The sequence below is a fragment of the Pinus tabuliformis genome, chromosome 4_1, assembly GCF_031772625.1.
Source record: "Pinus tabuliformis cultivar Carrire ecotype Pingquan chromosome 4_1, CPIR1, whole genome shotgun sequence".
NCBI classification, from domain to species: Eukaryota; Viridiplantae; Streptophyta; class Pinopsida; order Pinales; family Pinaceae; genus Pinus; species Pinus tabuliformis.
The window spans coordinates 564316502-564339733 of NC_142303.1; the positions used below are offsets into that span (position 1 = coordinate 564316502).

At 37.1% G+C, this 23232-nt stretch overlaps 1 pseudogene; it reads right to left on the reverse strand.

Moving 5' to 3' along the window:
• Nucleotides 1–12508: 12508 nt before the first annotated feature.
• Nucleotides 12509–20802, reverse strand: LOC149177117 (uncharacterized; annotated as a pseudogene).
• Between the last annotated feature and the right edge of the window lie 2430 nt (nt 20803–23232).

Here is a 23232-nt window from a genome sequence, read left to right on the forward strand (position 1 = left end):
CTAAATAATTGTGAATACAAAACTATGCTCTGGAACTAGGTTGCTTATGTCTTTTGGCAGACAAAGAGACAATATCTAGGAAACTTTAAATAATTGGAGTGGAGAAATCCTAAAATATGAAGGGGTTAATCTTACCTAGAGCTTGAGTCCTAGTTTTGTGATCTGGGCTGGTTAGAAAGAGAGAAATCGACAGATATACTAGGACAAATCCTCCCTGACTTCCTCATTGATCTCCCAAATACTGCACCAAATACATGATATAATCCTAAGTTGTCGGGTGCGAAACGAAAATAATAATATCACAGAACAAGAAAGTCAAATCCTGGAAAAAATAGGTCTGAAAGGAATCCAACCTCCACTTCATAGGATAAAGGAACCAAGAGTGAAGGGATTGGAAAAGTCTTGGACACCTTTGGCGACAGGTTTCTGAAGTTAAAATTCGATGGCACCTCGAAGGGAAACTCGGTTCATGCTGGTGCGGGAGTGGTGTTATGGGACAACACTAGTAAAATCCTTTGAATCTACTACTCAGATCTAGGCACGACGATAAACAATGCAGTGAAATTCTTGGCTCTGGAATAAGGGCCAAACTTGTTGATCAAATCCAATTTCCATCACTGCACAATAGAGGATGACTCCACTTTGGAAATCAAGGTAGCTAGAAGGTTACAATGTGGCTCCAACTTAGGGAAGGTGACAAAGCACTAGCACCTAAGCCATATCATACAAAGGATTCACAGACACTTGGCTCACATGCAAAACTTGGAGTTTTGCCTCATTCGTTGAACCACCAACAAACTGGCATATACGTTGACGAATAACGGGGCAAAGGAGGTGGTCGTCTAGGGGGATTTTGAATGGGAGGAGGTCCAATCAAGAAAAATTAAGGATGAATTTTCCAACATAGTTGAGGTTGATTTGAAGGGATGTGATCATACATGGATGGACATCGATGAGCATGGTTCGCACCCGGGGGGGTTCAAACCCCAAGAAGTGTTTAAGGATTATTAGTAATTGGATGGCACGGATGGCTGATAACCAACAAAAGGGAAAATTGTTACAGAAAAGTGGATTTTAAGAAATGTCCAAAAATATAGTACATGGATATTAAAGGCTAGTAAGGTGGCAACAAAGGAGGGTACACTCTTGAGTATGAAATTCCCGCTTCCCAAGAATAATAGTGATTTTAAACTAAAGATAAAACGCTCTAAATTATTTCCATGTCAAATCATGTGATAACCCCTATATGGCCATTTTCACCCCCAAGGACCAGCTCCTACAAAACATTTCCCCTGTTTAGGTTCTTCTCTCTTTTTTTCTCACATAAGTTTTTCAGAATTTCCCACACGATTTTATTGTATTTGTGAGAAAATACTTTCCAATACAAAATTTTAGTGTATTTGTAGGAAACTTTCCCAACACAAAATAATCATCGAAGGAGAAGTTAACCATTTTACAACTTGGATTTTCTTTGATTGTCATTATCAAAAGAACTCTATTATATAATTTTTTTATTGAATTTTTTTCCTTCTATTATATAATTTTTTGAATTAATCATAGAAAGAAAGTTTAAATTGTATACAATTGGATGTTTAGATGTTTTCTTTATGTTATGTTCAAATGTTTATATGATTTCATTATGTTATGTTTGGATGCTTAATATTTGATGAAAAAGTCTAATTATTTTCTTAAACACCCCACTACGATGTTTTGCCCAATATTATGCTTGGAATAAGTGTCCCATGACGTTGGTCTTAATTTTCTTTTATTAACTTTACTACATGAACTTTTAACCTGGGGTTGTTAAAACAAACTACAACCAAATTTGGTCATGTAAGCAGTGGTCGAAAATCAAAATGCTCATTTGGTTGGCGATGCACAGAAAAATCCTTACCTGGGAAAATCTCTATTACAGGGGCTGAGTCAAGACCTTCACGCTATAGCCTATGCCAAAAGAAATAAGAAACTATCAACCATATCCTAAATAATTGTCAATACACAACTATGCTTTGGAACTAGGTTGCTTATGTGTTTTGGCAGACAAAGAGACAATATCTAGGAAACTTTAAACAATTGGAGTGGAGAAATCCTAAAATATGAAGCGGTTGATCTTACCTGGAGCTTAAGTCCTAGTTTTGTGATCTGGGCAGGTTAGAAGGAGAGAAATCGACAGATATTCCAGGACAATCGTCCCCGACTTCCTCATTGATCTCTGAAATCCTGTACCAAATACATGATATAATCCTAAGTTGTCGGGTGCGAAATGAAAATAATAATCTTACAGAACAAGAAAGTCAAATCCTGGAAAAACTAGGTCTGAAACGAATCCAACCTCCACTTCATACGATAAAGGAACCAAGAGTGAAGGGATTGGAAAAGTCTTAGGCACCTTTGGCAACAGGTTTCTGAAGTTAAAATTCGATGGCACCTCAAAGGGAAACTTGGTTCATGCTGGTGTGAGAGTGGTGTTATGGGAAAACACTAGTAAAATCCTCTGAATCTACTACTCAGATCTGGGCATGATGATAAACAATGCAATGAAATTCCTCGCTCTGGAACAAGGGCCAAACTTGTTGATCAAATCCAATTTCCATCACTGCACAATAGAGGACGACTCCACTTTTGAAATCAAGATAGCTAGAAGGTTACAGTGTGGCTCCAACTTAGGGAATGTGACAAAGCACTAGCACCTAAGCCATATCATACAAAGGATTCACAGACACTTGGCTCACATGAAAAATTTGGAGTTTTGCCTCATTCGTTGAACCACCAACAAATTGGCATAGACGTTGAAGAATAAAGGGGCAAAGGAGCTGGTGGTCTAGGGGGATTTTGAATGGGAGGAGGTCCAGTCAAGACAACTTAAGGATGAATTTTCCAACATAGTTCAGTTGGATTTGAAGGGATGTGATCATACATGGATGGAAATTGTTGAGCATGGTTTGCACCCGAGGGGGTTCAAACCCCAAGAAGTGTTTAAGAATTATTAGGAATTGGATGGCACGAATGGCTGATAACCAACGAGAGGGACAATTGTTACAGAAAAGTGGATTTTAAGAAATGTCCAAAAATATAGTACGTGGATATTAAAGGCTGGTAAGGTGGCAACAAAGGAGGGTACACTCCTGAGAATGAAATTCCCGCTTCCTAAGAATAATAGTGATTTTAAACTAAAGATAAAACACTCTCAGTTATTTCCATGTCAAATCATGTGATAACCCCTATATGTCCATTTTCACTCCCCAAGGACCAGCTCCTACAAAACATTTCCCCTATTTAGGTTCTTCTCTCCTTTTTTCTCACATAAGCTTTTCATGAATTTACCACACGATTTTATTGTATTTGTGAGAAAATACTTTCCAATACAAAATTTTAGCGTATTTGTAGGAAAATTTCCCAACACAAAATAATCATCGAAGGAGAAGTCTAGCCATTTTACAACTTGGATTTTCTTTGATCGTCATTATCAAAAGAACTCTACTATATAATTTTTTTATCGAATTTTTCTCCTTCTATTATATAATTTTTTGAATTAATCGTAGAAATAAAGTTTAAATTGTATACAATTGGATGTTTATATGTTTTCTTTCTATTATGTTCAAATGTTTATATGATTTCATTATGTTATGTTTGTATGCTTAATCTTTGACGAAAAAGTCTAATTATTTTCTTAAACACCCCACTAGGATGTTTTGCCCAACATTATGCTTGGAATAAGTGTCCCATGACGTTGGTCTTATTTTTCTTTTATTAACTTTACTACATGAACTTTTAACCTGGGGTTGTTACAACGAACTACAACCAAATTTGGTCATGTAAGCAGTGGTCGAAATTTAAATTGTTCATTTGGTTGGCGATGCACAGAAAAATCCTTACCTGGGAAACTCTCTATTGCAGGGGCTGAGTCAAGACCTTCACGCTATAGCCTATGCCAAAAGAAAGAAGAAGCTATCAACCATATCCTAAATAATTTTGAATACACAACTATGCTCTAGAACTAGGTTGTTTATCTCTTTTGTCAGACAAAGAGACAATATCTAGGAAACTTTAAACAATTGGAGTGGAGAAATCCTAAGATATGAAGGGGTTAATCTTACCTGGAGCTTGAGTCCTATTTTTGTGATCTGGGCAGGTTAAAAAGAGAGAAATCAACAGATATTCCAGGACAATCCTCCCCGACTTCCTCATTGATCTCCCAAATCCTGCACCAAATACATGATATAATCCTAAGTTGTTGGGTGCGAAATGAAAATAATAATCTTACAGAACAAGAAAGTCAAATCCTAGAAAAACTAGGTCTGAAAGGAATCCAACTTCCACTTCATAGGATAAAGGAACCAAGAGTGAAGGGATTGTAAAAGTCTTGGACACCTTTGGTGACAGGTTTTTGAAATTAAAATTCGATGGAACCTCGAAGGGAAACTCGGTTCATGGTGGTGCGGGAGTGGTGTTATGGGACAACACTAGTAAAATCCTCTGAATCTACTACTCAGATCTGGGCACGACGATAAACAGTGCAGTGAAATTCTTGGCTCTGGAACAAGGGCCAAACTTGTTGATCAAATCCAATTTCCATCACTGCACAATAGAGGACGACTCCACTTTGGAAATCAAGGTAGCTAGAAGGCTATAGTGTGTTTCCAACTTAGGGAAGGTGACAAAGCACTAGCACCTAAGCCATATCATAAAAAGGATTCATAGACACTTGGCTCACATGCAAAACTTGGAGTTTTGCCTCATTCGTTGAACCACCAACAAACTGTTATATACGTTGATGAATAAAGGGGCAAAGGAGCTGGTGGTCTATGGGGATTTTGAATGGGAGGAGGTCCATCAAGACAAATTAAGGATGAATTTTCCAACATAGTTGAGTTGGATTTGAAGGGATGTGATCATACATGGATGGACATCGATGAGCGTGGTTCGCAGCTGTGGGGGTTCAAACCCCAAGAAGTGTTTAAGGATTATTAGGAATTGGATGGCACAAATGACTGATGACCAACGCAAGGGAAAATTGTTACAGAAAACTGGATTTTAAGAAATGTCCAAAAATATATTACATGGATATTAAAGGCTGGTAAGGTGGCAACAAATGACGGTACACTCCTGAGTATGAAATTCCCGCTTCCCAAGAATAATAGTGATTTTAAACTAAATATAAAATGCTCTCAGTTATTTCCATGTCAAATCATGTGATAACCCCTATATGGCCATTTTCACCCCCCAAGGACCAGCTCCTACAAAACATTTGCCCTATTTAGGTTTTTCTCTCATTTTTTCTCACATAAGTTTTTCATGAAGTTCCCACACGATTTTATTGTATTTGTGAGAAAATACTTTCCAATACAAAATTTTAGCATATTTGTAGGAAACTTTCCCAACACAAAATAATCATCGAAGGAGAAGTCTAGCCATTTTACAGCTTGGATTTTCTTTGATCGTCATTATCAAAAGAACTCTACTATATAATTTTTTAATTGAACTTTTTCCTTCTATTATATAATTTTTTGAATTAATCATAGAAAGAAAGTTTAAATTGTATACAATTGGATGTTTATATGTTTTCTTTCTGTTATGTTCAAATGTTTATATGATTTCATTATGTTATGTTTGGATGCTTAATCTTTGAAGAAAAAGTCTAATTATTTTCTTAAACACCCCACTATGATGTTTTGCCCAACATTATGCTTGGAATAAGTGTCCCTTGACCTTGGTCTTATTTTTATTTTATTAACTTTACTACATGAACTTTTAACCTGGGGTTGTTACAACGAACTAGAACCAAATTTGGTCATGTAAGCAGTGGTTGAAAATCAAAATGTTCATTTGGTTGGCGATGCACAGAGAAATCCTTACCTGGGAAAATCTCTATTGCAGGGGCTGAGTCAAGACCTTCACGCTATAGCCTATGCCAAAAGAAAGAAGAAACTATCAACCATATCCTAAATAATTGTGAATACACAACTATGCTCTGGAACTAGGTTGCTTATGTCTTTTGGCAGACAAAGAGACAATATCTAGGAAACTTTAAACAATTGGAGTGGAGAAATCCTAAAATATGAAGGGGTTAATCTTACCTTGAGCTTGATTCCTAGTTTTGTGATATGGGCAGGTTAGAAAGAGAGAAATCGACAGATATTCCAAGACAAATCCTCCCCAACTTCCTCATTAATCTCCCAAATCCTGCACCAAATACATGATATAATCCTAAGTTGTCAGGTGCGAAATGAAAATAATAATATTACAGAATAAGAAAGTCAAATCCTGGAAAAACTCGGTCTAAAAGGAATCCAACCTCCACTTCATAGGATAAAGGAACTAAGAGTGAAGGGATTGGAAAAGTCTTGGACACCTTTGATGACAGGTTTCTGAAGTTAAAATTTGATGGCACCTCGAAGGGAAACTCGGTTGATGCTAGTGCAGGAGTGGTGTTATGGGACAACACTAGTAAAATCCTCTGAATCTACCACTCAGATCCGGGCACAACGATAAACAATGCAGTGAAATTCTTGGCTCTAGAACAAGGGCCAAACGTTTTGATCAAATCCAATTTCCATCACTGCACAATAGAGGACGACTCCACTTTGGAAATCAAGGTAGCTAGAAGGTTACAATGTGGCTCCAACTTAGGGAAGGTGACAAAGAACTAGCACCTAAGCCATATCATACAAAGGATTCACAGACACTTGGCTCACATGCAAAACTTGGAGTTTTTCCTGGTTTGTTGAACCATCAACAAACTGGCACATACGTTAACGAATAAAGGGGCAAAGGAGCTGGTGGTCCAGGGGGATTTTGAATGGGAGGAGGTCCAATCAACACAACTTAAGGATGAATTTTCCAATATAGTTGAGTTGGATTTTTATGGATGTGATCATACATGGATGGACATCGATGAGCATGGTTCGCACCCGGGGGGGTTCAAACCCCAAGAAGTGTTTAAGGATTATTAGGAATTGGATGGCACGAATGACTGATAACCAACCCAAGGGACAATTGTTACAGAAAAGTGGATTTTAAGAAATGTCCAAAAATATAGTACATGGATATTAAAGGATGATTTTATTGTATTTGTGAGAAAATACTTTCCAATACAAAATTTTAGCGTATTTGTAGGAAACTTTCCCAACACAAAATAATCATCGAAGGAGAAGTCTAGCCATTTTACAACTTGGATTTTCTTTGATCGTCATTATCAAAAGAACTCTACTATATAATTTTTTTATCGAATTTTTTTCCTTCTATTATATAATTTTTTGAATTAATCATAGAAATAAAGCTTAAATTGTATACAATTGGATGTTTATATGTTTTCTTTCTATTATGTTCAAATGTTTATATGATTTCATTATGTTATGTTTGTATGCTTAATCTTTGACGAAAAAGTCTAATTATTTTCTTAAACACCCCACTAGGATGGTTTGCCCAACATTATGCTTGGAATAAGTGTCCCATGACCTTGGTCTTATTTTTCTTTTATTAACTTTACTACATGAACTTTTAACCTGGGGTTGTTACAACGAACTACAACCAAATTTGGTCATGTAAGCAGTGGTCGAAAATCAAAATGTTCATTTGGTTGGCGATGCACAGAAAAATCCTTACCTGGGAAACTCTCTATTGCAGGGGCTAAGTCAATACCTTCACGCTATAGCCTATGCCAAAAGAAAGAAGAAGCTATCAACCATATCCTAAATAATTGTGAATACACAACTATGCTTTGGAACTAGGTTGTTTATGTCTTTTGTCAGACAAAGAGACAATATCTAGGAAACTTTAAACAATTGGAGTGGAGAAATCCTAAGATATGAAGGGGTTAATCTTACCTGGAGCTTGAGTCATATTTTTGTGATCTGGGTAGGTTAGAAAGAGAGAAATCAACAGATATTCCAGGACAATCCTCCCCGACTTCCTCATTGATCTCCCAAATCCTGCACCAAATACATGATATAATCCTAAGTTGTTGGGTGCGAAATGAAAATAATAATCTTACAGAACAAGAAAGTCAAATCCTGGAAAAACTAGGTCTGAAAGGAATCCAACCTCCACTTCATAGGATAAAGGAACCAAGAGTGAAGGGATTGGAAAAGTCTTGGACACCTTTGGTGATAGGTTTTTGAAATTAAAATTCGATGGCACCTCGAAGGGAAACTCGATTCATGCTGGTGCGGGAGTGGTGTTATGGGACAACACTAGTAAAATCCTCTAAATATACTACTCAGATCTGGGCACGACGATAAACAATGCAGTGAAATTCGTGGCGCTGGAATAAGGGCAAAACTTGTTGATCAAATCCAATTTCCATCACTGCACAATAGAGGACGACTCCACTTTGGAAATCAAGGTAGATAGAAGGTTATAGTGTGGCTCCAACTTAGGGAAGGTGACAAAGCACTAGCACCTAAGCCATATCATAAAAAGGATTCATAGACACTTGGCTCACATGCAAAACTTGGAGTTTTGCCTCATTCGTTGAACCACCAACAAACTGGCATATACGTTGATGAATATAGGGGCAAAGGAGTTGGTGGTCTATGGGGATTTTGAATGGGAGGAGGTCCAATCAAGACAAATTAAGGATGAATTTTCCAACATAGTTCAGTTGGATTTGAAGGGATGTGATCATACATGGATGGACATTGATGAGCATGGTTCGCAGTTGCGGGGGTTCAAACCCCAAGAAGTGTTTAAGGATTATTAGGAATTGGATGGAACGAATGACTGATAACCAACGCAAGGGAAAATTGTTACAGAAAAGTGGATTTTAAGAAATGTCCAAAAATATATTACATGGATATTAAAGGCTGGTAAGGTGGCAACAAAGGAGGGTATACTCTTGAGTATGAAATTCCCGCTTCCCAAGAATAATAGTGATTTTAAACTAAAGATAAAATGCTCTCAGTTATTTCCATGTCAAATCATGTGATAACCCCTATATGGCCATTTTCACCCCCCAAGGACCAGCTCCTACAAAACATTTCCCCTGTTTAGGTTTTTCTCTCCTTTTTTCTCACATAATCTTTTCATGAAGTTCCCACACGATTTTATTGTATTTGTGAGAAAATACTTTCCAATACAAAATTTTAGCGTATTTGTAGGAAACTTTCCCAACACAAAATAATCATCGAAGGAGAAGTCTAGCCATTTTACAGATTGGATTTTCTTTGATCGTCATTATCAAAAGAACTCTACTATATAATTTTTTTATTGAACTTTTTCCTTCTATTATATAATTTTTTGAATTAATCATAGAAAGAAAGTTTAAATTGTATACAATTGGATGTTTATACGTTTTCTTTCTGTTATGTTCAAATGTTTATATGATTTCATTATGTTATGTTTGGATGCTTAATCTTTGACGAAAAAGTCTAATTATTTTCTTAAACACCCCACTATGATGTTTTGCCCAACATTATGCTTGGAATAAGTGTCCCATGACCTTGGTCTTATTTTTATTTTATTAACTTTACTACATGAACTTTTAACTTGGGGTTGTTACAATGAACTAGAACCAAATTTGGTCATGTAAGCAGTGGTTGAAAATCAAAATGTTCATTTGGTTGGCGATGCACAAAAAAATACTTACCTGGGAAAATCTCTATTGCAGGGGCTGAGTCAAGACCTTCATGCTATAGCCTATGCCAAAAGAAAGAAGAAACTATCAACCATATCCTAAATAATTGTGAATACACAACTATGCTCTGGAACTAGGTTGCTTATGTCTTTTGGCAGACAAAGAGACAATATCTAGGAAACTTTAAACAATTGGAGTGGAGAAATCCTAAAATATGAAGGGGTTAATCTTACCTTGATCTTGAGTCCTGGTTTTGTGATATGGGCAGGTTAGAAAGAGAGAAATCGACAGATATTCCAAGACAAATCCTCCCCAACTTCCTCATTGATCTCCCAAATCTTGCACCAAATACATGATATAATCCTAAGTTGTCGGGTGCGAAATGAAAATAATAATATTACAGAATAAGGAAGTCAAATCCTGGAAAAACTAGGTCTAAAAGGAATCCAACCTCCACTTCATAGGATAAAGGAACTAAGAGTGAAGGGATTGGAAAAGTCTTGGACACCTTTGGCGATAGGTTTTTGAAGTTAAAATTTGATGGCACCTCGAAGGGAAACTCGGTTGATGCTGGTGCGGGAGTGGTGTTATGGGACAACACTAGTAAAATCCTCTGAATCTACTACTCAGATCCGGGCACGACGATAAACAATGCAGTGAAATTCTTGGCTCTAGAACAAGGGCCAAACTTTTTGATCAAATCCAATTTCCATCACTGCACAATAGAGGACGACTCCACTTTGGAAATCAAGGTAGCTAGAAGGTTACAATGTGGCCCCAACTTAGGGAAGGTGACAAAGCACTAGCACCTAAGCCATATCATACAAAGGATTCATAGACACTTGGCTGACATGAAAAACTTGGAGTTTTTCCTGGTTTGTTGAACCATCAACAAACTGGCATATACGTTAACGAATAAAGGGGCAAAGGAGCTGGTGGTCCAGGGGGATTTTGAATGGGAGGAGGTCCAATCAAGACAACTTAAGGATGAATTTTCCAACATAGTTCAGTTGGATTTGAAGGGATGTGATCATACATGGATGGACATCGATGAGCATGGTTCGCACCCGCGGGGGGGGGGGGGGGGGTTCAAACCCCAAGAAGTGTTTAAGTATTATTAGGAATTGGATGGCACGAATGACTGATAACCAACCCAAGGGACAATTGTTAAAGAAAAGTGGATTTTAAGAAATGTCCAAAAATATAGTACATGGATATTAAAGGCTGGTAAAGTGGCAACAAAGGAGGGTACACTCCTGAGTATGAAATTCTCGCTTCCCAAGAATAATAGTGATTTTAAACTAAAGATAAAGTGCTCTCAGTTATTTCCATGTCAAATCATGTGATAACCCCTATATGGCCATTTTCAACCCCCAAGGACTAGCTCCTACAAAACATTTCCCATGTTTAGGTTCTCCTCTCTTTTTTTCTCACATAAGTTTTTCATGGATTTCGCACACGATTTTATTGTATTTGTGAGAAAATACTTTCCAATACAAAATTTTAGCGTATTTGTAGGAAATTTTCCCAACACAAAATAATCATCGAAGGAGAAGTCTAACCATTTTACAACTTGGATTTTATTTGATCGTCATTACCGAAAGAACTCTACTATATAATTCTTTTATCGAATTTTTTCATTTTATTATATGACTTTTTGAATTAATCACAAAAAGAAAGTTTAAATTTTATACAATTGGATGTTATATGATTTCATCCTGTTATGTTTGGATGTTCAATCTTTGATAGAAAAGTCTAATTATTTTCTCTAGGGAAATGTTTTTTCTTGAAAAATTAGGCTATAGATTCCATAATAATTGGTCTTTTTTTATAGTATCTTTAATATAAGATGAAACGTTAATTATTATTTTTAATGAATAGCATAAGTATTTTTAATATATTTTATAATTTTAATTTAATTATTGTTATTTTTTGTTAATTATTAATATTAAACTTATTAAGTACATTTGAAGGTAAAATTCAATTTAACTGCTTATTAATTTCAAATTTTATGCTTTTGTGATTCATGATATAATGCTGAGTTTTACGGAGAACTCACATAGAGAACAAACGGTCGACGCGTTTCGAACCTACATCTAGGTTCGAAATGCGTGAACCCTTTGTTCTCTATGCTTACTAATTATTAACAAAATATTTTGAAGTAAATTAGATACCAAAAAATTTAAAAGTTAATATATAATATTTTGATTTTTTTATATAAATTTAATGTTTTTATGAAAATATAGAAGTCATTATTAGGATAGGGTCTAAGAACTAGCATTTATGAGGAACAGCTCCGCACTATTGATATTTCCATATTCTTTTAATTGTTTTAATTAATTTATAATTTTTCTATTTCATCTTGAAATTTACCACAATTATGACTTAATATATTGCATAATAATAACTAATTTTTTTATATATCCTATTATTAGAAGGACATTTAATCTAAAATTAATTAGAAATCTGAATAAACAATTGATCGGATTCAACGTTCTAACTTATCTAACCACAAACTTAAAAAAAATAAAATATTTTGTTGCTGCTGTTGGTCTTGATTTTCAATTAAACATATTCCAACGAATCAAATTTTAATATTATCTAATTTTCTATCAGTTCAATAATATTAAAAAACCAGAAAAAAAACAAAAAAAAATATTTATACACAGAAATCATAAGTAAAGGAAAATAAAGATTTAACCTTTAATAACAAAAAAAAAATAGTAATTAAAAAATGAATGAAGCCTTAGACTCTTAAATTAAAGTTTTGAGTGTTGTGCTACATGACACTCCACACAATTATGATACTTCGGTGGAATACTTTGAATAAAGCTTCAATGGGATCATGTTTTCTGCTTAGAAGCTAGGGAAAATTTTCTTCCCAATATGTAATTGCAGGCCTTCCTCCAGAGTGGAATTCACAGTTGTAGGTATTTATTTAAAATCGTTCCAAATGTCATGAAACTTCGATGCATTTGTTGGGAATTTTTCAATGGGAAAATACCAAAACCAAACAAACTTAACACCACAGAGCCAATGCTCTGTTTCCACTGTTCCAGGATCCTTTTGCACAGGGAAACTTTTAAAAAAAAACCTCAGAACAAAGTATTACACAGCCATAAAAACATTTTCTATTGCTTTAAAAAACAACTGTTACAAACTTCATCCTCTTTTATTGTGAGGGATTTTCCAAAAACAACATTCAACCAAAACTCTGTTTTCACCTGAGAAATTACTGTGCTGGGTTTACTGCTGTAAATCCCTTTTTACATTCACTGCAGTGAAAAACACTTTACTGCTGTAAAATAAAATTTACATATGCATACAAATGCGCTCCACCATTTTCCTTATGCACTGCTGTGCAAAACCACACATGGTTTTTCGTTACTCCTCCGTTTTACGATGGCCAACACAAAAAAAATTACATCACAAAAAAACTCACACCCCTGTTCTTGTTTTTCTACACACTACTGTGTGTTTCCCATTTACCACAAAAATTACATACTCCACTGCTGTGAAAATTACATAATCTTATGTTTTACAATGGGGGCCAAAAACAATTACATCACCTGTTTCATATCTCGCACTGTTGTGCTTTTACAAAAAATTTGCTCCACCGAGCACAGCCACCACTCTCACTACCTTCGTCGTGCACAGGCACAATTACACCCATACATGAAAAACTACAGCCCTCACTAACATAACAATATATAAAAACATAAATATAAAAATTAAAACGTGCCCATGCCCATATTAAAAGGGCCTTCACCAAACACTACGTAAAACATATATAAAAATATATATGGGACATATGCCCATAACGAAATTTAAGGGCCACACCTAATTTATGTAGAAACATTAAAGGCCATGGCTTTTCCTCCACGGCGGTCAAACCAAAAAGACAAACACTCCACGCAATGCATTGATTTGCTGCAGGCCCGTATGCACCTTACGCGATCGATGGCTGAGGATGCGCGAGGAGATCGGACGACAGAGATTGATATCGGAAGGCAGTTTGCAGTAGGACTTTAACGCCCGAGAAAATGACTTTGGCTTATGTCATGCGGGTGACACGCGTCGCCTCCATATTATATCGGAGCTCCTTGCCGGAATATTTCGTCGTCGGCAAATCACTCCGAGAAAATTCCGGTGCCGAATTCTGGTCAATCCACCGCGCTCCTGAGTAGGAATCCGGTGCTGCTCTGGTTTTGGGTGCGTAGTTGAAATTAGATTTCAACACTCCCCTTTAATTTCAACTGCTGGGCATTCGATCTTACCCAAACACTTCCTCACATAGAGGGATTCACTAACTGCTGTTACAAGAATATCTTCCTCACATAGAGGGATTCACCAACTACTTCTGATGCAGTTCACAAACAAACAAAGTTGTCTTCCTCTTAATAGAGGGATTAACCTGAAACTATGCTTAAGAGCACCTTCCTCATGACAGGGGGATTCACCATAACAATGTGCTGAAGAGCACCTTCCTCTTGACAGAGGGATTCACCTGTGACTATGCTGAAAAGCATCATCCTCTTGATAGAGGGATTTACCACGTGTATTCTAAAAAGCATCTTCCTCTTGACAGAAGGATTTACCATGACACTGTGCTGAAAAGCACCTTCCTCATTAACAGAGGGATTACAAAGAGAAACTGCTTTACATGCAGTTTCAAAAACAAACAATCATTGCCCTGTTCTTTTATGCTGCTGCATATTCTCTGCTACACTGTTGTGCCATCTTCTTTGTTGCGTCTACCCCACACTGTTGTGTCTACAATTGTTGTTGTGTTGCTGCACTTCACTTACATTTCTTTGTAAACTATGCATTGCTGTGCATTCTTCAGAGACAAAATACTCTGTCTTTTCTGGAACAATTACTCTGTCCTACCTTACAAATTTACACTGTTGTGTGTGAACATTTCTTACATTTACTGCTGTAAAGAAAAAATTTCTTTTACATCTGCTGTTGTCCATTTCAAAAAACTTCATGCTGCTGCATTTTCTTATTTGCATTGTTGTGTAAAAACACATTTCTTCATTCTCTCTTAGTTCTGGTTTCATTTTCTTCTCACTACTGTGATTCTCCTTCTTGCCATCACGCTGCTGCCTTTTCTTAAGCACTACTGTCCATACCCATAACCATAGACTGTCATCCCTGGGTTTTTATTTGCTGCTGCGGTGCCTCTGCAATTTGCACTGCGGCTGCCTTTTGTTTCTTCATACTGCTGTTTGCCCATACTCTTGGCACTTCATTCTCCACACAAAAAATAACACGGGCTGTTACTTTTTACACCCTTGCTTCACACAATCTTCAGTTTCATTTTTTTTAATTACACAATGCACTGCTGTGCAATTTCTTTCATTTTTCTGCTGCCACACATTATCATTCACCCATGTGCATTAAAAATCTGCTGTCCCTGTTTTTCTTTATGCGTTTCTTTGCATGCTGCATTGCATATGAAGAAAAAACATTACATTTTTTTTACTGCTATGTAACAAAAATTTCATTACATTCTCAGCCACTGGGCATTTACGCTCTGCTGCGTTTTGCCTTCTTCTCATTTTCTTCTCACTGCTTTGCATTTTCATTCCCAATACAAAACATTTCATCTGCTGTGCATTACACTCATTCTGCTGTGAGTATATTCTCTCACATTACATAGAAGGAAACTACCTTCCATTGCCATGCAAAAATTCAAAACTGTTGTTCATTCTAATCCATATGCTCCAAAAAAAAATTCCAAACTGTTGTTTTAAGTTCTGTCTTCCCACTGCTGTGAGGGTTTCCATGCTTTGCATTTTTCTCTTATCTCGCTGCTGCTCTTTACATTTCAGCGCTGCCATCTTTTCTTCTTTATGCATTTCTGTGCATATTGCATAAACACAAAGCAAAAACATTGCTGATTTCATCACTGCTGCATATTACCTTTTAGAGGGATTAACAAAGATTTCACTTGCAACTGTTGCGCTGCAATACATCCTCCATCAACAAATGACTGTTAATACAGTTCAGCAAACAACAACAAAAAATTCAAGCTCCCCTTTAGTGTATACTTGTCTTCTTTTGGCAGACTCATCTCAAAACAAATTTAGATCCATTGGGGAGTTCAAGGGGTTTTCAGATTGTATTACCTTCCTTCTCCATACTTGTGTAACTTTCTTCTTTTGCATGGGTCTAGCTTGTGTAAGAGCCCATGTCAAGTTACAATCTCGTGCCATATGCCCAATGTTATGACACTTGAAACATTCTACATTTTTCATGAATGACATTTCATGATTTCTTCTAAAATTGTCTCTTGGAGGTTTTCAGAGACCACATTATTTATCTTTATGAAATGCTCTACAGTCTTTTGCCATGTGACCAAAGTTTGAGCAAGCATAACAATAACCATAAAATGAACTTTAGTACCTGGGAGATGGAGGTTTTCTTGATGCACTTTTGAAGCCTTGCTGCCTTGAGATCCTTTGATGATCACCATTGCCTCTTGCCTCTTTGACATCAGCTACATTTCTTCTTGAAGCTGATTTTCTACTTGGAGTAGGATTTCTTCTATTGCAGCCTTCGTTTTTCTCCTTGCCTTTGCTGGAACTAGGAGCATCAACATCTCTTTCTGGCTTCTTCGCATCTCCTTCGCTTAAAGCATCCCCATCCTTGTTTGAGGGTTCAGCTACATACCCAAGTCCTGATTTATCAGATGGAGCTCTGTGATAGCTGAGCATGTCATCCAAAGCTTGAGAGCTCTTCATGATCTTGTTCATCCCTTCAACCTTCTTCCTGAGGAGGACAATCTCTTCTTCCAACTTTTCACATTCATTATTTTTCTTTTCAAGCTATCCCTCAGTTTCTTCCTTGCTACGAGTAGCTTCAGCTGCTACTATTTTGAGGGAGATAATATCAGACTTCATTTTGGAGATTTCTTCATCTTTTGCTTGACTGCTCTTCATTTTCTTTTCAGCTCCTTGTGCCTGCTTCCTGGCTTCTTGTAGTTCGGACTTAAGGGAGGAGACCTCTACCTTGTACTGTCCAATCTCTTCTACAAGCTTATTCACTCTCATGTGCCTTTGTTCAAGTTGACTTGTCAAGGCATCTTCCTGCTTCTTTGCTTCATTCAGCTGATTTGTCATGGATATGACTTCTTCATGATGTTTCTTCTTGCATTGGTCAAGCTCCTTCTTAAGCTTGGCAAGCTCTTCATCCCTTTCTCTTACTTGAACCTTGATGAGGTCAAGCTTCTCATTCTCAGCTTCTATGATGGGTTCATGACTTTCTTCTTGACTCATTTTCATGGTCAGTGCTCCCTTTGCATGAAGGTCATGCAGTCTGTCCCATATATCCTTTGCTGATGTGTATTTTCCTAGATTCCTCTTCACAGAATCAGGCAGTCCATCCAAGATAGTCTTTGCTGCTTGTGCATCATACTCCATGGATTCTTTATCCATCTTGCTGTCATCAATCACTGACTCCCAGACTTCAATCCCCTCAGACATTAGGAAAGCCCTCATCATTATTTCCCATACATCAAAGTTTCCATCAAACTTTGGGGTTTCAAATAAAATGTATTCAAATGGATTGCCTTCTATTTTAGTAGAGGAGGGAGACACATTTTTAACAGGCTTGGAGGCTTTCTTCTTTGACCTTGCCATTCTTATCTAGGCTTTAAATACTTGACTGTGTTTTCTTTAATCACTGACTATTTCTATAGCAGTAACACAAAGGAAAGCTTTAAGAAATACCTTAACCCTTTTGGCTGAAACTTCACACTGCTGGAGAGGTTTGACTGCTGCAGCAGCACCTTCCTTCAGCTTCTTTGAGTCTTCAAAGAGCCTAGACTAGCTCTGGTACCACTGTTGGGAATTTTTCAATGGGAAAATACCAAAACCAAACAAACTTAACACCACAGAGGCAATGCTCTGTTTCCACTGTTCCAGGATCCTTTTGCACAGGGAAACTTAAAAAAAAAAAATCTCAGAACAGAGTATTACACAGCCATAAAAACATTTTCTATTGCTTTAAAAAACAACTGTTACAAACTTCATCCTCTTTTACTGTGAGGGATTTTCCAAAAACAACATTCAACCAAAACTCTGTTTTCACATGAGAAATTTCTGTGTTGGGTTTACTACTGTAAATCCCCTTTTACATTCACTGCAGTGAAAAACACTTTACTGCTGTAAAATAAAATTTACATATGCATACAAATGCGCTCCACCATTTTCCTTATGCACTGCTGTGCAAAACCACACATGGTTTTTCGCTACTCCTCCGTTTTACGATGGCCAACACAAAAAAAATTACATCACAAAAAAACTCACACCCCTGTTCTTGTTTTTATACACACTACTGTGTGTTTCCCATTTACCACAAAAATTACATACTCCACTGCTGTGAAAATTACATAATATTCTGTTTTACAATGGGGGCCAAAAAAAATTACATCACATGTTTCATATCTCGCACTGTTGTGCTTTTACAAAAATTTTGCTCCATCGAGCACAACCACCACTCTCACTACCTTCGTCGTGCACAGGCACAATTACACCCATACATGAAAAACTACAGCCCTCACTAACATAACAATATATAAAAACATATATATAAAAATTAAAACGTGCCCATGCCCATATTAAAAGGGCCTTCACCAAACACTACGTAAAACATATATAAAAATATATATGGGACGTATGCCCATAACGAAATTTAAGGGCCACACCTAATTTACGTAGAAACATTAAAGGCCATGGCTTTTCCTCCACGGCGGTCAAACCAAAAAGACAAACACTCCATGCAATGCATTGATTTGCTGCAGGCCCGTATGCACCTTACGCGATCGACGGCTGAGGACGCACGAGGAGATCGGACGGCGGAGATTGATATCGGAAGGTAGTTTGCAGCAGGACTTTAACGCCCGAGAAAATGACTTTGGATTATGTCATGCGGGTGACATGCGTCGCCTCCATATTATATCGGAGCTCCTTGCCAGAATATTCCACCGTCGGCAAATCGCTCCGAGAAAATTCCGGTGCCGAATTCTGGTCAATCCACCGCGCTGCTGAGTAGGCATCTGGCGCTGCTCTGGTTTTGGGTGCGCAGTTGAAATTAGATTTCAACAACATTAACTCCAAATCCTTCTTGCAGCGATTGTTCATAACCATTTTGATATACTGTAGTTTCATTCAACGGCCTAATATAATCTTTCCATAGAGATCCATAGAAAACTACGGGAGTCTTAACAGAACCATACACGAGATCCGAATACATATTATCTTTTGAATACCCATAAAAAAATTTCAAGGAGACGCCAAGTTCACCAACATTATTATCAACGAAGAAAATGAGCTCTTCCCGAACATCATCGTAACATGTCAATTTCCTTCTGAATGCATGTCTCCTAGTGTGTCAGAAACCGAGATTGCTTCAGAATAAGTGTCTATTAATTCATCGGTTTCATTGAACCCAACTCAATACAACCCTTCACATCAATAAGAACAGCTCGCCCGATCAATCCACCTCCATCCTCAGAAAATTTCACGACTTTTTTCAACCTCTCGTCCTTGAGCTGAATCATAGCATGCGGTTCTTCACGAGTAGCATCCATATTATTGATCTTCTCTGGCAACGCCATGGGATAACTATCATGCAACAACCGTCCACCTTTTATTATTTTTGCATCATTTGAACACTCATGTCTTGCTCGCTTCTTATGACAAACTTGTGAAGGGAAACCCTTATTTCCAAGAATCCTCCTCTTGTCCTGCACAACTCGCTTTGTTTCACGCCACTGCTTCTCTTCCCATTCATTATGCTTTAAAACCTTCTTAGTGAATCCTAGGTGTTTGGAAGCTGTAGAAACGTCCACCACCAAAATGGCCTTCGATAGTTGAGCGAATGAACACAACAGCTGCAAAAAAAAAACATGGGCTAAGCGGATATATAAATTCAAATTTTAAATGTCTAGCGGGGTTATCAAATTCAAATGAGCTTGCCATCAATGCGTAAATTGTATCGTATACCCTCATATTACTATTCCTACGGTCTGGTGGCAGTGATGGAGGCAGCCAGAAATTCTTCACACATCGCTCTCGGAGGGGGACTGGTGGTAGCGATGGAGGCAGCTTCCTCAGACATCGCTATCAGAGGGCTCTCACTTCCTCATTGTAAGCCATGGGCATACGAATGGTGGGGTGCATTAATGGCCAGCCACCCTTCCTGTATGCTCATGTATGTATGAATATCCGCATGAATCCTCCGCTAGAGTTACGGGTACCGTCACTGTCATTATACTCTTAAGGTAGTAAATAACTTACAGCCTTGGAAATAAGGCTGGCCTATATCTATGGGCAATTTCTATTTCATCGCCTATAGAATAGTTAATGCCGCCTGACATGCAGGCATTTAACTATCCTCCTCCTCTCTCAATGATGCTATCTCGATGAGCGTGCTTTCACTGAAAGGGGGCATAGTTAAATGCCTGCATGTCAGGCGACATTAACTATTCTATAGGAGATGAAATAGGAATTGTCTATATCTAACACCATTTTGATAGAGTCCTGCATTTGGATTAATTTTACCTAAATGTGGACTATCAGTTCAAATGTGACGTCAGGCTCCAGCTTGGCATATACGGCTACGCAACTATTGAAAGTGACAAACTTAGCGTAGTATCCACGACTACTCATTGGCTTTATGAGCTATAGTTTCATTAATGCACTAGGTACTATATGCTAATATTTGGATTTTGTAATGTAAAATTCAAGGAGAAATAAAATGATATAATTAGTTTATGAGACCATTAGTGTGCCATTAGTTCGGGCAAGCAATATATCCCATGCTATTGGGCCATTAATGCTTACCCCCATCTTATGCCATCATATGCAGCACCATACCCCGCCCCCATGGTATCGCCATGGGCATCCTCCTGCAGTAAATGCAATGGTGCGAATTGATCTGATGTACCGATACGACCGAGATTTCCGGCTTACCCCAATAGATTTGCGGCTTCCATTTACGATCGGATCGGCTCGTATCTACCTGCACTAAATTATAATTTTCCCGCCGTCTGATGAATGAATTCCGCCTTTTATATAACAGCTGAAGGGTGAACAATAGTATCCATTTCTGCGTTTTGAAAACCTGCTTTCTCAGACCTGAAGCTGCGTACTCAGACCTATAACTGCGTTCTCAGACCTGACAGGTAAATTTATTCTGCTAACATTACGATTTCGCATGGTTTGTCTGAGTTTTTTTACCTCAACATTCTTCAAAATAGTCAAAATCATTAATTGAAAGGAATAATGGCCCAATAGCATGGATTAGCAGAATATAAGGGCGGATTTGCTATTCCCCGCAGAGTTCAGAATAATGTGATTAGTTGTTCATACTTTGATATTGTATGAGCGATGAAGCGGAAACCCTACCATACCATTTTGAGTGCGATGCGCCAACCCATTATTCTACAAGCGCAACCCTAAACAGGAGAGAAATGGCGGAACTTTACTAACGCTAGTTTATGAAATGATAATGGGCATTTTCGATGCCAATACGCATGACCTTATAATATTATTCTTCAGAAAAGTGGTATCACTGTCCCTTTTTGCCTCCACATATGTCAGAGAATGTTTGAGGAATTTCGATAAAATACTAACTATGTGCACCTATTTTTGAAGTTTTTTAGTTTTTAATTGATTTTAAAGGAAGGTTGATTCGTGATTAAATTATTATGTTGTTAAAAGTTGATATGTGTTTTGTAAGGATTTAATAATTTACTGTGTATGGTTTAAAAAGGAAACTTGGAAGACAGTAGAGTGACTGAGATGTAAGGTCAGTCACGATCTGACCTCCCATTTCTGATTTGTTCAAATCATGTAAGATTTTTTTTTTACCTCAACATTCTTCAAAATAGTCAAAATCATTAATTGAAAGGAATAATGGCCCAATAGCATGGATTAGTTCGAGTTTCTTAACATATAATTAAATTTTATGGAATATAAATTATTTTCTATAAAAAATTAATTACATTTACTTTTGAGTCAAAATAATATTTGTTTATATAATTTGGTTTATTTGTATTAGTTACTATTTATTAGTTTGCAATGTTAAAATAAATTGGTTACCAAAACGATATTGGGTTGCATGATTTTTCAATTTAATTTGGCCTAATTTTACATATGAATTTGTTATGATTTTGGTTTAAAAAATGCATATCTACTCATATTTTGGTTTCGAAAATAACTGTGAGATTAGATATTTATTTAATTGAACACTTCATATTTGTGAATGAAAGTTTATATCTAGCCTCTTAAGAGAAACGAAGTGTGACATCGTTTTTAATTTGTTTTTTTATTTTTCACAAGTCACATAACTTAATTAGTAAAGGAGTAAGTGGTCCATAATCCACACATATTTTTTTACTAACCAAAACATTTTTACTTCATTAGCAGTGGGACTAGGAACCGAGAGTTATTAAAGAAAGGGAGTAGCCCCTGCATCCCTTGTGTCTTTTAGACGATCCTGGGCTTGCATCTGAAAGCTTTCTCAAAGCACTTGGTTTTCCATCTCCCTTTTTAGGCTCACATAGTGTAATAGGAAGGTAGTAAGTGGCCCATCAACCACAAATTATTTTATTTGCAGGTAAGGAACAAGCATAACTTAGTAAAAATAGGGGATTTTGTAAAGGATCATCGTATATCTACATCATTCCACTTTTTATGTTCACTTTGTCACTTACACACACATTGCACTACACACACTAAGCTACTCTATACTTTGAACAAAGGGCATCAAGTTTCAAGAGCTTTTGTTCATAGTTTATTTGAGCTTACTTTTTCACGCCATAAGTGAAGTAAGACACCTAAAAGCAATCATAACTTGAACAGACTAAATTTCCCCACAGGGGCCATAAAATAATTTATAGTTCAGGTTAGGACCGTTGAGGGTAGGCATCAAATAAGCTGTCATGGTCATGTTACATTTTGAAACATAAAAGTTACCTTTTAGGGTGCTTCAAATCCTTCAATCATCCCACGGAAAAGACTACCCGTGCAACACAGAGACCCGATTCAGAGGGGGTTCGGCTTAGGCTCAGTGCATGCGGTACTATATGGGGCTACCCGACTTGTATAGTGCTCGGTACTGATCACCTATTACCAAAAAGCTAAAGACTCGACTGTCCCCGTGGGACGAAGGTATCTTATTGGCCAAATTTTAGGGCATCTTTCACTATAGGTGGAGGTGCGGGAAGCACTAAAGCCTGATTCATTACCTTGGTTGATTCTTTTGGCTACTGAAAGCGTCACTAGTTCTTTTGAGACGTAGCCCCAGCACCCATCATAAAAGATATCTCCGCAAGGCCCAGCTACTTTGAGAGTGGAAAGGACGAATAGGTCTTCATAGGATCTTTTATCATACGCAAAACAAACTAAAACCATTTTTCTTGTTTGATTTATCACATAGCTTAACTTAAATGGAAAGTAACAAATTATTTTTCACTTTGTTTTATGTATGTAATTTTTTTGTATACATATCCCTCCCTCACCACAGAAATGACAAGCAATCCATCTAACAATATATAAATACCTTACTTTTTCATATTAACAATATTAAGAGAATGAAATGCAAAACATTCCAATTCCGGTTTCACCTAAATATACATTAAAATA